The following is a 16,244-nucleotide window of genomic DNA, read 5'->3' on the forward strand; positions in this document are numbered from 1 at the left end:
GTCAAAGTCTGGGGCCCTTAGTACAGAGTCAGACATGAGTGTCGCTTTAAGCTTGTTAAAGGTGGTTGTTAAGCTTTAAGTTGTTAAAGGCTGTGGTTGTGCTTTAAGCTTGTTAAAGGCATCTGTGGTTACTAGGAACGGTTTGTCCAACGGTTTGTCAAAGTCTGGGGCCCTTAGTACAGAGTCAGACATGAGTGTCGCTTTAAGCTTGTTAAAGGCTCAGCGTCGTCTCCTCCCTGGGCTGTAAAATGACAAACCATTAATTTTCTGGAATAAAAGGGCTTTAGGGAATTAATATGGTACACCTTAGGCTTTCAGTTGGAGGTGGGGAATGCTATGAGATAATTAACAGCTCCCAGGCGCTCCTGGACCGTGAATGGCCCTTTCCACGATGCTTGCATTTTATGGGCCTGGAGCGCCTTTAAGACCATGACCTGGTCCCCTACTTTGAAGGAACGCTCTCTGGCATGTTTATCATACCAGGCTTTTTGCTCTTTATGAGCATCCTGTAAGTTTTCTTTAGCAAGGGCTAAAGAGGTTCGGAGGGTGTTTTGTAGGTTGGTTACAAAGTCCAGAATGTTAGTTCCTGGAGAAGGTGTAAATCCCTCCCATTGCTGCTTCACCAACCGCAATGGCCCCTTAACCTCACGGCCATATACAAGTTCAAATGGGGAAAACCCTAAACTGGGGTGTGGTACAGCTCTGTAGGCAAAGAGCAACTGCTGCAACACTAGGTCCCAATCATTGGAGTGCTCATTTACGAATGTACATATCATGGCCCCCAAAGTTCCATTAAACTTCTCCACCATGCCATTTGTTTGATGGCGGTAAGGAGTGGCAACCAAGTGATTTACCCCATGAGCTTCCCAAAGGTTTTCCATAGTTCCTGCCAGGAAATTAGTCCCTGCATCTGTGAGGATGTCGGAGGGCCAATCTACCCTGGCAAAAATGTCTGCTGGTGCCTGGCACACACTTTTAGCCCTGGTGTTGCTTAGAGCTACTGCTTCCGGCCATCGGGTGGCAAAATCCATGAAAGTCAGTATGTACTGCTTTACTCTGGCTGTCTTTTTCGGAAAAGGACCCAGAATATCCACAGCTACTCGCTGAAATGGAACTTCAATGATGGGGAGTGGCTGGAGAGGGGCTTTGACCTGGTCTTGGGGTTTTCCCACTCTTTGGCACACCTCACAAGACCGGACATAGGTCGAAACATCCTTGCCCATTCCCTTCCAGTGGAATGACCCCCCCCCAACGGCCTTTGGTCCTGTTCACCCCGGCATGGCCACTAGGGTGATCATGAGCTAAGCTCAAGAGCTTGGCCCGGTATTTAGTTGGAACTACCAACTGTCTGTGAGGATGCCAGTCTTCCTGGTGTCCACCAGAAAGAGTTCCCTTGTATAAAAATCCTCTTTCTACAACAAACCTGGATCGATTAGAAGAGCTGAGAGGTGGTGGGTTGCTCCGTGCCACCGTCCAAGCTCTCTGGAGGCTTTCATCTGCTTCCTGTTTGGTCTGGAACTGTTCCCTTGATGTTGGAGACATCAGTTCCTCATGGGATTGTGGACCTAGGCTTGGTCCCTCTGGAAGCGATATAGGGGATGGAGCTGTTTCTGTTGTCTGTGAACCGCTCTCCGCTGGTGCACTATGTTGGGATACAGGCTCCGGCTGAGCCTCTTGTGTAGGGTTATCGGCTGCTGCCAGTTCAGGTTCGGTGGGGCCCTTTGGTGTTGAGGTTGCAAGTACTGGATTCAGTGCTGGCAATGAGTCTGGTGTTGGTTGTTCGGCTGGTTCTGGGTCTGGGATTGATTCCATCTGGGTCTCTGGGACTGGATCCACTATTGCTGTTGCAGACATTGGCCTGGGGTCCAGGTCCATCACCACTGACCGGGTCCTGATAGAAGTTTCCGGAACAGAGCTAGGCCTCATGGCTTGATTAGCCTGGCTGCGGGTGACCATTCCCACCCTCTTGGCCTGCTTCACATGATTGGCCAAGTCTTCCCCCAACAGCATGGGGATGGAATAATCATCATAGACTGCAAAAGTCCACATTCCTGACCAGCCCTTGTACTGGACAGGCAACTTGGCTGTAGGCAAATTGAAAGAGTTGGACTTGAAGGGTTGAATCGTCACTTGGATCTCTGGGTTGATTAAATTGGGATCCACTAAGGAAGCATGGATAGCTGACACTTGTGCTCCAGTGTCCCTCCATGAGGTGACCTTCTTCCCGCCCACACTCACAGTTTCCCTCCGCTCCAAGGGTATCTGGGAGGTATCTTGGCCTGCGGACCTCTGGTGTGATTCCGGTGCAATGAATTGTAATCTGTTGGGGTTCTTGGGGGAGTTGGCCTTTACATGTCCCAGCTCGTTACATTTAAAACATTGTTCAGCGGACGGGTCACTGGGGTGAGGAGGTTTCAGAGGAACAGCCGTGTTAGTCTGTATTTGCTGGAGAAGGGGGTGGTGGGACGATAAGGGGTCTGGAGGGTTCTTTGGGAGGTAGGTGGGGCCTTGGGCAGCCCCCGGTAATAGGGTGTGGTCTGGGGTTGTCCCTTCTGGTCTCCGCTCCAACTGCGACCAGTTTTCTTCTTCTCTGCCACCTCCACCCATCTGGCTCCAATCTCTCCTGCCTCGATTACAGTTTTGGGCTTCCCATCTAGGATGTATCTTTCTATTTCCTCAGGAAGCCCCTCTAAGAATTGTTCCATTTGCATTAGGAAGGGCAAATTTATTGGAGATTCAACACTTGCTCCTGATATCCAGGCATCCCAATGTTTCACAATGTGGTAGGCATGTTGGGTAAATGACACGTCTGGTTTCCACCTTAGGGCTCTGAACCTCTGACGAGACTGCTCGGGTGTTATCCCCATTCTGACTCTCGCCTTGGATTTAAACAGTTCATACTTGTTCATGTGTTCTTTAGGCATTTCAGCTGCCACCTCAGCTAAGGGTCCACTGAACTGCGGCCTCAACTCTACCATGTATTGGTCAGTAGAGATGTTGTACCCAAGGCAGGCCCTTTCGAAGTTTTCGAGGAAGGCCTCAGTATCATCGCCTGCCTTGTAGGTGGGGAATTTTCTGGGATGGGAAGTGGTACCTGGAGAAGGATTGCTAGGGTTTGTTGGGATATTCTGCTGAGCCTTTATCTTCTCTATCTCCTCCACATACTTCCTCTCTTTTTTCTTCTCCTCCAGTTCTTTGTCCCTTGCTTCCATAGCTCTCCTGTGAACAGCCGCTTGGTGTTGTTCTGCCTCTTTCGCTGCCTCCCTTTCTTGTTCCTTCTCCTCCTTCTTCAGCCGCATAAGTTCTATCAGCCTTTCATGTTCCCTTTGTCTTTCCTCAGCCTGAAATCTGGCTAATTCCAGCTTTTGTCGAGCCCTGGATTTTGTCATTCTAACCTCTCTGTTTTTAACTAACTTTACACCTGAGGTTTAGAAATAAACAAACAAAACTTGGCTGTAAAATTTTGCTGTGCTGGAATAGAATACCTATTCTCTGATAGTGATTGTCAGCCTACAGAAAAAGACAATTCCTTTGTCTCTGCTCTGGGCCCAAAACAAAGCAAAAAACCTCCAACTACTTGGAAACCTGCTTACCAGCAGCCCAAAGGAAAAAAACATTCCTTTTTAAACTTGTGCTCCTTGTAAAAAATCAAAATCCAAAAAAAAAAACCCTGTCACTTTTGTCTCCAGGCAAATGGGTAGAACACCCCACCCCCTATTTACTTTTAGAGAAAAAAAAAAAAAAACTCTGGGTTGGAAGACTGAATTTCCCTGCAGGTGTTAAGTACCCTGCCTCCAGACAAAGAAAACCTGCAATTCACAAAGATAATCCCCTTTTGTCTCTGCTTGGCCACAAAGCAGAGAAAAAACAAGCTGCTTTCAGTTTCATCTGCTTTCTGGACTTCCTTTCCAAAGGAAAAAAAAATTCCTTTTTAAAATCTGTATTTCTAGTTCAAAAAATCTCAACTGGATCTCAAAATGATTTCAGGTTAATCCCAGCACTATGCCACCATGTCAAGGTTCCTTCCCCACTCTGAACGCTAGGGTACAGATGTGGGGACCTGCATGAAAAACCTCCTAAGCTTATCTTTACCAGCTTAGGTCAAAACTTCCCCAAGGTACAAAATATTCCACCCTTTGTCCTTGGATTGGCCGCTACCACCACCAAACAAATACTGGTTACTGGGGAAGAGCTGTTTGGAAACGTCTTTCTCCCCAAAATACTTCCCAAAACCTTGCACCCCACTTCCTGGACAAGGTTTGGTAAAAAGCCTCACCAATTTGCCTAGGTGACGACAGACCCAAACCTTTAGATCTGAGAACAATGAAAAAGCATTCAGTTTTCTTACAAGAAGACTTTTAATAGAAATAGAAGTAAATAGAAGTAAAGAAATCACCTCTGTAAAATCAGGATGGCAGATACCTTACAGGGTAATTAGATTCAAAATATAGAGAATCCCTCTAGGCAAAACCTTAAGTTACAAAAAAGATACACAGACAGAAATAGTTATTCTATTCAGCACAATTCTTTTCTCAGCCATTTAAAGAAATCATAATCTAACACGTACCAAGGTAGATTACTTACTAAAAGTTCTAAGACTCCATTCCTGGTCTATCCCCGGCAGAAACAGCATATAGACAGACAGAGACCCTTTGTTTCTCTCCCTCCTCCTAGCTTTTGAAAGTATCTTGTCTCCTCCTTGGTCATTTTGGTCAGGTGCCAGCAAGGTTACCTTTAGCTTCTTAACCCTTTACAGGTGAGAGGAGTTTTTCCTCTGGCCAGGAGGGATTTCAAAGGGGTTTACCCTTCCCTTTATATTTATGACAGGAGTGGTTTCAGTATCAACAAGAAACATTTACTTAAGCAGAAAATCTTCCTTCACCCTTAAATCACTAATTCCTCCAGGGCCAGTTAAAAAAAAAATATGGCCTACCAGATAAAGGTCATCAATACCTTTGTATAAGCGTGACCCTCCACATGGAGTTATGGAGTCCCTTCCCCAGGTGTGCAACCACCTGATATTCCCTGAACTGACTTAGCATCTCACAAGACATCAGGATAACCTAACGCTTCTTACAGAAAACTAAACCCTTAAGGGGTGCTCATATGTATGCTGGGAAACATTCACTCATTAAAGGATTTAGTGGATATGGTTCATAACCAACTGAACATGAGCTCCCAGTGTGACCCATTGCTAAGAAAGCAAATGTCATTCATGGATGTATAAACAGAAGAAGGGATAGGTTATTCCCACTGTGCATGGCATTATTGGGATCATTATTGGAATACTGGTTCAACACTTCAGAAAGGGTGTTGAAAAATTGAAAAGGGTTCAGAAAAGAGCTATAAGAATAATCTTTGTCTGGAAAATTTACTTTACAAGAGGAATCTAAAAAAAAAGCCCAACAGATTTAGTTTATACAAGAGAAGATTAAGAATTGACTTGATCATGGTCAATGAGTAGCTATATGGGGAGAATATTTCTGAAATAGAGGTCTCTTCAACATAGCAGACAAAAGCATAACAATATCCTATGTCTAGAAGCTGAAGCTAGAAAAAAGTCAGTTATAAATAATATAAATATATACACACACACACACTAGAGAGAGAGAGAGAGAGAGAGAAAAGAGTTAATTATCCTATCTATTTAGAGTGAGGGTAATTAACCACTGGATTAACTTACCTAGGGATGTCATTGATTCTCCATCACTTGAAGTTTTCTAAATAGAGATAGGATGTCTTACTAAAAGATACAGCTCAAACAGATGATATGGGCTAGATGCAGGAATTACTGGTTGTAGTTCTATGGCCTGTGTTAGCAAGGGATCAGACTAGATGATCATCATGTTCCCTTCTGGTCTTAAAACCAATTAAAACTATGGGAAACGTGATTAAGAAGACTGTTGTAAAGGAAGTACAGTTGTGTATCTGAAAGGATGACCTTAGCTCACTCGCAGATAAAGTAGTAGTGGTGAATTCTGATTAATATAGCAGGAAGATTTACAACATATGAGGATGAAAAAAAAAGACCCAGTTAAAAAGCACAAGTCTGTAAATGCAGTGCAAGGGGTGGGAGAGACTGCAACTAGTATAAAGTGAATTTGAGTAGTGATTAATCAAGGGCGCACACCAGGGTATTTCACGCTTTACCATATTGCCTTGTTCCATTTTCAAAAGACAATGAAAGTGTGCCGTGTTGCATTAGGTCATGTTACTCACAGTGTCATTAAATATGAAACAATACAAATCAAAGTACAGGAGGAGGTAAAGAGTTTTAAAAAGTTTTTTAAATGTTTTGCTTAACTCTTTTACTTGATTCAGAGGTTCTGTTCAGGTGGCATATAATTTAGGAAGCTTATGTTTCCACTACCACATAGGTAGAGGGTTTTATTTTTCGGTGTCATTTTTGGAAGGCTATTAAAAATGCAGCAGGTCTATTGAGACTGTTATAATGACACCACATTACTATATGGACAATGGAGGTTGCTTTCACTCGGAATATTGGTTTTAAGCAGAAATGAGACATTTTCCCCTCCTGGAACCTCTATCTGCTAAGTATTTTTATGGGCCTCAGCACTGTAGCACCTGAGCCCATCTCAAAGTGAGTGAACTTTATCTTCACAACACCCTTGTGAGATACAGAGATATTGTACCATTTTATAGATTGGGAAGAGAGGCACACAGTAGATTCAATACCTTGTCCAAGGATACACAGAGATTTGTGGCTGAACCAGGAAGCAAAATCAGGTATCCTGAGTCCCTGTCCAATGCTTTCTCCACTTACCTACTCTTATTACCCAATAGTGGCCAACATTTTCAAACTCAGGTACATAACATTATACTCCTGAATCCATATTTGCACACCTTAACCAAATGTGTCCTGATTTGGAAATTGCTGAACACCGAAAATTCCCACAAAAGTGAATAGGAGTTGCAGGTGCTCAGCATCTTTGAAAATATCCACCTCCTTAAAGATTAACCAAGAAGTGGAAAAGATCTTGTGCACCCCTGTTCCCAGTTTTCTTTCCCCAAATAGAGATATGCGGTGTGGCTGGTGCTTTCTGGAAAGGCTCTTTCTCAGTGAGTAGAGTTGCTGGTGACGATGGTGGTCAGAGGCGTCAGGAGCTTGCCTATACCTGGATGTTCAGGGTTAGCATCATTGTTCCCTCTAAGCTGTGCACATGTGTGCATGCACACACAGATCCTAAACCCTGCGCACACAGCAAAACGCACAAAAATTTGCACAGAAGCAAAACAATTTACACAGAAGAATTTTTTTGCGCACACGGCCTGTCAAAAATTAGAGGGAACCTTGGTTAGCATACACCTTTAAGATTAATGATTTCAAATGAAGGAAGCATAAATTCTTATATATAAACAAATATGTACTTATTGGTCCAGATTCTTCTCTCAGCTACACACTGAGGGCTCCTTGTGATGTAATGGGAGCCCAGTCTGTATAACAATGCATCCGATGAAGTGAGCTGTAGCTCACGAAAGCTTGTGCTCAAATCAATTTGTTAATCTCTAAGGTGCCACAAGTACTCCTTTTCTTTTTGCGAATACAGACTAACATGGCTGCTACTCTGAAACCTAGAACATAATGTGGTTGATCATTTTAGACTTCTCCTACCGTATTGCCTGACAGCGTGCTAATTTAGTCACCCTGACAGAGTGCTAATTTAGTCATTACAGTTTCTTTTGCTCCAGATGTGCTACATGAACCTGTATTCTTAACAAAAACCACCCTATTCTCAAACTCAATGCACTAAAAAGAAAAATGTTCTTTCTACAATCAGGAATAACTATCTCAGAAAGTGAATCAGGGCATTGCTAATGTGAAATCAATTAGAATTAACCCTCCTTAAATCTTAGTAAAAGCATTAGTTCATGGTGTTATTGCCCTAAAGCTGTGATTAGAACCAAGTTTTATATGTAGTTGTGTTTGATTAAACTGTCATTCTTACAGCATACACTCTCTAACATTAATCTGCCCTAAGAGAAGTTAGCTGGTAGTGGAAAAGGCCACTGCAGTTCCTCAGTTAAACTACAGTGCATCTCAGTTAATAAGATTTAATATGATTGTATCACAGTACAACCCACACCAATAATTTACATGATATTTGATTTTACTTTAGCTTTATTTTGTAGAACTATGCTATTCAAAAGATTTTTTTGCTACTTAGCTGATTGCTTTCCCTCATTACTCTGTACACCCACCACTCCATTGAGAGGAAGAAAAGCAAAACCATGTTTATTAGGAAAGAACCAGGAGTCAGGAGACAACACCCTAAATATTTTTAGCATCAAAATGTCAGCATTTAAAAGTAAGCTTTGTTAGTTCTGGCAGCGACTCCTCTAAAGCAGAGCGGCACAATGCTCTTGATAACCAGATGCTTATTGTCTGGGGAGAAAGCATAATTCTATAAGAGCTCTTCTTTCCAACTCTTTGTGGGGGGGTTTCTTTTGTGGGAACATTGACTCTACTAACCACATACTTGGCAACTCTTAATGTCAAACCTCATCTACAGGAGCAACCCAAGCGACCTCTCTCCCCCTTTGTTTTTTCTCCCCATAACGAGCTTGCTAAGTACTAACCTTACCAACTTCCCTTCTAGTATATATATTGGCTTTCTCCAGATCCTCTGGACATAGCCCCATTTATCTCTTTCCCAACTGAAACCAACTTCCTAATGTTACTGTAGCGCGTGCACTTCTTGAATCCAAAACATATAATGCAATATTGTTGTGATGGCTTTGCGGTTTGTGTGACATATTATACCTAGGGGGAATATATTGTAACCCACATATTCCTCATCTGTATATAATTGTGATATTGCATATAAAGCATGCCATGTGAGGTATCAGGGAAAAGGCTACGATTGGCTGAAAGTCACTGTTCTATCTAAATATGTATATCTTTAGTGCACATGAAGTTATGAGGTTGTATTGTATGGTTGTCACTAAACCATGCTGTAAATTGGGGAATCAGCCAGATATTAGCTCCCCAGAGACAACAACAAGGAAAGCAATCAATGCCCGGGAGGGGTGTCAAACAACCATTAACAGCCATTGTCCAGGAAGGGAGCTACAATTCAATGACTCACTTGCATGAGACCACACCAGGGGAATTGCTCAACCTTACCTGGGGACTCAGCAATGCCCAGCAGACATGCCTGGACTTGTGTTCTCCAAGCACATGGACTAAAGGTATAAAATGGAATACAGTGGCTATATTCTATGCCTTTGTCCTGTCCCTATCTATGCTGCAAGCAAAAAAGACACTCAGAAGAAGACTGATGACTCTAACAGAGGAGACTGGCCCAGATTTAAGGGACAAACCTATATATTAATGACTGCAATATCCAGCGGGGTGAGAAAAAACAGCTTAATCTAGATGTAGCTCAGTCTAATAGGGTTGAGAGTTTAGACTATGTGCTTATATTTTATTTTGGTAACTAACTCTGATTTTTTGCCTATCACTTATAATCACTTAAAATCTGTTTTGTAGTCAATACATTTGTTTTACTGTTTATCTTTGCCAGTGAGTTTGACTGAAGTGTGTAGTAAATCTGCTCAGGTTTGCAAAGATTAGTGTATATCCACTTTCCATTGATGAAGTGGTGAACTAATTAATAAATTTGCACTGTTCGTCTTGAGCAGTGCAAGACAGCATATTCCTGAGGCACAAGGTTGGGGGTTGGGGAGATTTGGCTGGTGCCTTTCGCTGTGTGATTCATGAGTGGCTCTGAGAGCATTCATGCAATCTAGCTGGGGGTGGGGCTCCATGTGCTGTAGTGCTGAGTGATCACAGTGCCTGGAGAGGTTTGCTGCTTGTCACTAGCAAAGCATTATGAGAGACAGCCCAGGCTGGAGAGTTAAAGGGACGCAGTGGTCCCACAGTCCCAGGCTGCACCCCGGGGATACCATCACAGTTTGTTTGTTCCCTTCACCCCTGCCTCTAAACATAGAAACAAACAAAGTACTCCCTGAAATTTTGTAATCAGTTGATACGGAAGTGATGAGGTCCTTCTTTTTGTAGTTCACTATTTCTGTGTACTTTGTATATACGTATACATTTCTTGAGGAAAAACAGATTAAAGCACATAATATAGTGGACAAGTTGGGTCACATTCTCCATTGCCTTTCACCTTGTGAAGCCAATTACATCTGTGCAAAATGAGCGCAAAGTGAGTGAAAATTTCCATTTTGATTTAGTGGTGTTTTGCACCCACTTTGCTCTGACATCAGTGAACAAGGTGGAGGGCAATGAAGAATCAGGCCTCTCCTCCAGAAGGTAATGATTTGACATACAATGGAGTTAGCCATGGAAGAAGGTGGCACAGGCAAATTTGAGACAAAAAAAGTGCGGGAGTAAGCTAAGCAAAGGAGTGCATAAGGAGGCTATAATACAGGGATTGTCACAAAATTATCTTGTTCAATTATAAATGTTTCTGAAGGCTGCATCTTTTTGAGCAGTCATGTTATTGTATTCTGATCCATTTGATAGACAGAATGCTTGCAACTATTGCTAGTTGACTTGGTTATGTACATATGCAACTACATCAGGTTCAAGTTATTTAATCTGGCTAGAAAGAAAAGGAGTACTTGTGGCACCTTAGAGACTGACAAATTTATTAGAGCATGCGCTAATAAATTTGTCAGTCTCTAAGGTGGCACAAGTACTCCTTTTCTTTTTATGGATACAGACGAACACAGCTGCTACTCTGAAATTAATCTGGCTAGGTTCTCATATTGGTGACCAACACTGTAGCATAAACAATGACAACAATGATATCTAGTTTAGCATTTGGATTAAATATAGGCGATATAGGAGCCCAATATTAGAGCAAGCTGTGAAGGTAGGGAAAAGGTCTTATATTGTAGAATGGAAAAGTATGGGAAGTTGCTTCATTATGGTAGCAGGGAGGAGACAGTAAAAAGGACTGACTTGCCTTCTCCATTCACCTGAAATTTTCTGTGTTAAAACTGGAGTAAAAATTATTTGGTGAAGATGGTAACTCTAATTTCCTATGCAGTTCTGGCATCACACTAAATGTGTTCATACAGCAGAGACAGAGACCTTTAGGAGACCCAGGAAACACAGAGAGATGTGTTTATTAACTAGACTGCAAATTTAGCTTTAAATAAAGCTTCTAGTATTAAGCACCAATGAAAATGACATTGAGCTGATAAGGTTGAACATTCTTTCTTCCTTTGCCATATAGCTAACCATCAACCCTAAGAACTAGCAAAGATACGCAGGTAGCAAGTGATTTATAAAACAAACAAAACAATGATTTGAGCAGTAAGCAAACTAAAATATGGATTATGTATCACAGAGCCTTTCCTATCTAAAATTGCTTGAAAAAGCCATCAATCCCAATTTGTCTTTACAGTATATACTAGGTGAGTATATTCTGACACCAATACCTTCACATTCCAGTCTAACATCTTAAAGGCATAGAAATGAAGATGATGCTAAATACAAGGGAAATGATTTTCAGCTTAATGGTTCCCTTGTTTTTATGAAAACATACATGAAGACAGAAAGTATAATGACAAAACAATGAGGTCAGTTCTGATGCTAATTCTTCCCACCCCTTCTTTCCCAAGAAAGGAAAGAACTGTTAAAGACATGAGGTCTATTTCTGCTTGTTTTACTCATGGGAGCAATCCGTCTGAAGGCTACTCAATCATGGGCCATAGAAATGAATGGGACTACTTAGGTGAGCACCGCATGACTAAATTTAGTAATCCTTTACTACTAGCGTTTGAACAAAAAAGTAACAATAAAAATGGAGCTTATCGCTCCGTTCTGAACATCTGCATGCCTTCATTCTCACCTTTATTACCAGTGGCACAAGTTAAACACTAAATGGTGGCCCAGATTTTTAACTTTAAATATGAATGTCCTGCCTTATGTAGGTTGAAGGCAGATGTTCAATAATAATTCACTTCGGTGAGGTTTGGCATCTGCTACCTTTAATTTTTTATGGAAGGTCAGGGTTTTTTAAAAGGTAAAAAACAAGCAATGGAAGAAAAGAAAACATCTATCATATGAATAGATGCTGGATCTTCTTTGCTCAACACCCCGAAGGGGGACGCATGAAGCTATTGCTATGACTTCATCCCTCTTCTACATCAACAAGGGGAAGAGTGCAGGGCCAGAGAACGGGACAGTACCTTTGCCTTACGTCAGGGCTCCCACTCTGTCATCCACTCTCTTAGGGTTCTGGAGATGTTCTGACTGACTCGTACTGACTTTAGTGACAACAGCTCTGATGGATCATTCACACATTCCTGTTTCTCCAATGTGAGCTCTAAGTGTAAAAGCAATAATTAGGCTGAATATTCAATAGCATAAGCATGTAGCAGTTAATCAGGTTCCTGTGGCTCTTTCAGGCCTAAGTCCTCAAATGTGCATTAAGAAAATTGCCATGTTCAAAATTGGCATTACTCTGTTCTTTATCTATGTACCTGTGTTGGGACTGACAGCAAGTTACCTTGGCCTGTTATTACAAAATGGTCCGGGTGGAGCTAGTCATGAACTGGATTTGACTGGTCTGCTTGGCTTGCAGCCACTCCGACTAAATAAACAAGTGAAGAGATAAGTGGGGCCCAAAAATGTTAAGTGCAAAAATAAAAAGCAATAGTGTTTCCTGCCAGAGCCTGCTTGTGGATGTATATGCCTCCTAAAAAAAATAATAATAATAAAAATGGCTATAAAAATAGCTTTTAAAGAACAGTCTCACCTGTGGACCTTGGCCTTGTGGGTGCCCAGAAACTCCCCACGCTGGAGCAACACCTGCTACGAGCCCTCAAGGACAAGGCTGGCGGGTCTGGGACTATCCGTAGCAGAAGGGGCGTAAGCATTGATTCTTGCTTGCCTGCTTGGTTGCTAAAAAGCACATATTTAATAATGCATAAAGGCTGGAAAGCTTATTATATTTTGGCAATAAAACTGGTTATACTTATACACCTGCTGTGGCTTCATTGAGTGTATCTGAGCCCCGCTTCTGCACATCGAGACAGCAGTTTCTGGAATACTGCATAAGGATGCAGGTCTTTCTTCTATTAATAAAACAATAAAAATGATTCATTGTTCTTATACAGTGCTATTCATCAGTAGGTCTCTAAGCGCTTCACAAAGGAGATAAGTATCATTATCTCAATTTTACAGGTGTGAAACTGTGGCACCTAAGTGAACATCCTTGCCCCTAAGGTCATCCAGCACAAGAGTGGCAAAGCTAGGTATAGAACCCATCTCCTGAATCCCAATCCACTGCTCTCCCCATTAGATCACTAAGTCTCCCTAAGTTACTCTTAGATCAGCTGGTAGAATCCTGTACTAAGATGTCGAGTTATTACTGCTAATTCATGTTGGCTGGTGAATCCTCTTAGCTGCATCCATAATGTAAGGGGGCTGATATTTTTCTCTGAGGTAGAAGGAATTAAGAGCTTGAATTGAGAAGGACCTGTAGGGAAATTTTAGTAAGAGCTTGGGGAGAAATCCTAGGCTGAAGTTTATATTTTGTTATTTTTTTGTTTAAGTTTCCAGTAAACCTCAGCCTCAGGAAGTAGATATATCTGGGCTCTGTACTATGTTGTTTTCACAGTACGGTGGAACACTACTTACAATAACAGTATATGAAATATATCACAATGATATTATTTTGTTCAATTTAATTATTTATGCATATATTTTAGCTATTACATATTGTCCTGGATCTCTATTATAGAAACCCCTTTGAAGAGGTGACATGAGATTAAGTAAGAATACAAAAGAACTTTTTAAACAATCTCTCCTCCAAATCAATCTGTTGCCTAAAGAAACCATTCAGGCAAAAAGAAGCACTCCTCATTAATTTCACCCGGCTTATTTGGAAAGAAGTCCAAATGGCTCTGAAATTCAGTGGATACTATTCTTCAAATGCACCCATCTGGAAAAATCCAAATATTCATGCTAATAGAATTCTGTTATTCAAGATACTGTATGGCTGAAGGGAGAAAAATATCATGCTTATAATTCTACACTGATAATGTCGAAAGAAAAAAATGTGAGGAGCATCCAAAATTAAAATTAATTATGCAATTCTAGCTTTAAAAAGTCAAATTAGCATCTCATAACTGGAATGATAATTGTATGGTTTTTCACTGAGCGCTTAGTTTTATCACCTTTATAGCAATATATAATACAGTCAAACACAATGTTTGCTGATTTCAATGGTTCTTCGAGGCAAAAAAGGGATCAGATATTCAATTTCAGAAAAAAAATGTTGTGGGCTTCACCATAATTATTCAGGGAGCTGGAGGATTTTCTCTCTGAGTGAATTGCATGCCTGACTATTTAAATCTGCAACAGAACACAACAACCACCTTTGTAAGGCTACTCGTCTATCATAATGTAGGAAGGCAAATGAGCACAAATTTCAAAGCTTTAGAAAAACAGGTATATTTCATTCTGTAATCAAAGAAGAAATCCATGGCCCACTCTCCCTCCATCTCCCTCCCTCCCACCGTACTGGATGTGGGGGGAGAGACCTACCTGATGGAATTTTACACTTATTATTATTAATTATTATTATTATTATCCTAGCACCTAGGAGCCCCAGTCATGGACCAGGACTCCATTGTGCTAGGCAATGTAGGTTAGATTCAGAAAAGGACTTAGGCATCTAACTGCAGCTTTCAGCACCTAAATCCCAGAATCAGGTCCTAACATCTCACGCACACCCTCAGCAGCCCATCCCCCCTACCCTGTAGGGACCTAAACCCATGGTATCTACATGTTTGCAGGAAAATTTCCATAGCCACCTGCGTTCCTGCCTCTGAGCATGCACACTGCAGCCCTACACCAGGCGTCTGGACACCTAAGTCCCAGAGTGATGCAAGAACCAGGGGAAAATAGGTGTTTCTCTGCCTAACTCATTTGACAGGGCCAATCTAATAGGCAACCTCTGAACCCACTCACTGGATTGCAGCCCTGCAGAAGAATTTACCCAAAATGACTGGGACAAGGGGAAGAGCCTGCCTCCTACTCTTAGCCCAATGGTTAAGGCACTCACCTGGGATGTGGCAGATCACGATCCAATCCCCCTGCTCCAGTGACTTTTTAAAAATTATTTGTCCACAGTAAAACAATTTCAACAAATGAGACTGAGGGAGCCCCACAGTAGAATATCCTCTAGCCAACTAGCTAAGGCATGCACTTGAGAAGTAGCAGTTTGTTGTTCAAATTCCCTCTCCATCTGATAGGGAGAAGGGATTTGAAATGGGAGCCTCCTACATTCCATGTTTGTACTCTCACCCCTGGGCTAAAAGTTCTGAGGGACCTCTTCTCCCAAAACAGCATAGGAGCCTACCACCAAGAGAGGGTTTTCAGCTAAGATTTCAAGCAGGGAGGCTAGTGATGGAAAACTGCATCTCCACTATTATACCCAACACTTGTAGAGTCCTACTCTCCTTGACTACTCTCTCCTGTCCTATTCAACATCTATATGCTGCCATTAAGTGAACTGGTAAGATAACATGGACTCAAGTACCAGTAATGTGCAGATGACACACATCTGTACTTAAGTATCAGGGGTAGCCGTGTTAGTCTGTATCCACAAAAACAACGAGGAGTCTTGTGGCACCTTAAAGACTAACAGATTTATTTGGGCATAAGTTTTCGGGGTAAAAAACCACTTCTTCAGATGCATGGAATGAAAATTACAGATGCAGGCATTATATACTGACATATGAAGAGAAGGGAGTTATCTCACAAGTGGAGAACCAGTGTTGACAGGGCCAATACAATCAGGGTGGATGTAATCCACTCCCAATAACTGATGAGAAGGTGTCAATTCCAGGAGACACAAAGCTGCTTTTGTAGTGAGACAGCCACTCCCAGTACCTATTCAAGCCTAAATTAATGGTGTTATATTTGCAAATGAATTTTACTTCTGCAGTTTCTCTTTGAAGTCTGTTTCTGAAGTTTTTTTGTTCAAGTATAGCTACTTTTAAATCTGTTATAGAAAGTCTAGGAAGATCGAAGTGTTCTCTTACTGGCTTTTGTATATTACCCTTCCTGATAAGTACAGTTGTTACCACAGCTGTACTTATCCTTCACCACATATGACCATGCCACTATCTCCAAGATGATCCAGTGATTAAATGAAAAAAGCTTGTGGTTGAAGAACAGCTGGCTGTAGCTGAACCCTTGGAAAACAGAGGTGATGCTGGTGGAACAAAGGAAAGCA

The sequence above is a fragment of the Caretta caretta genome, chromosome 2 (genome assembly GCF_965140235.1).
Source record: "Caretta caretta isolate rCarCar2 chromosome 2, rCarCar1.hap1, whole genome shotgun sequence".
NCBI classification, from domain to species: domain Eukaryota; kingdom Metazoa; phylum Chordata; order Testudines; family Cheloniidae; genus Caretta; species Caretta caretta.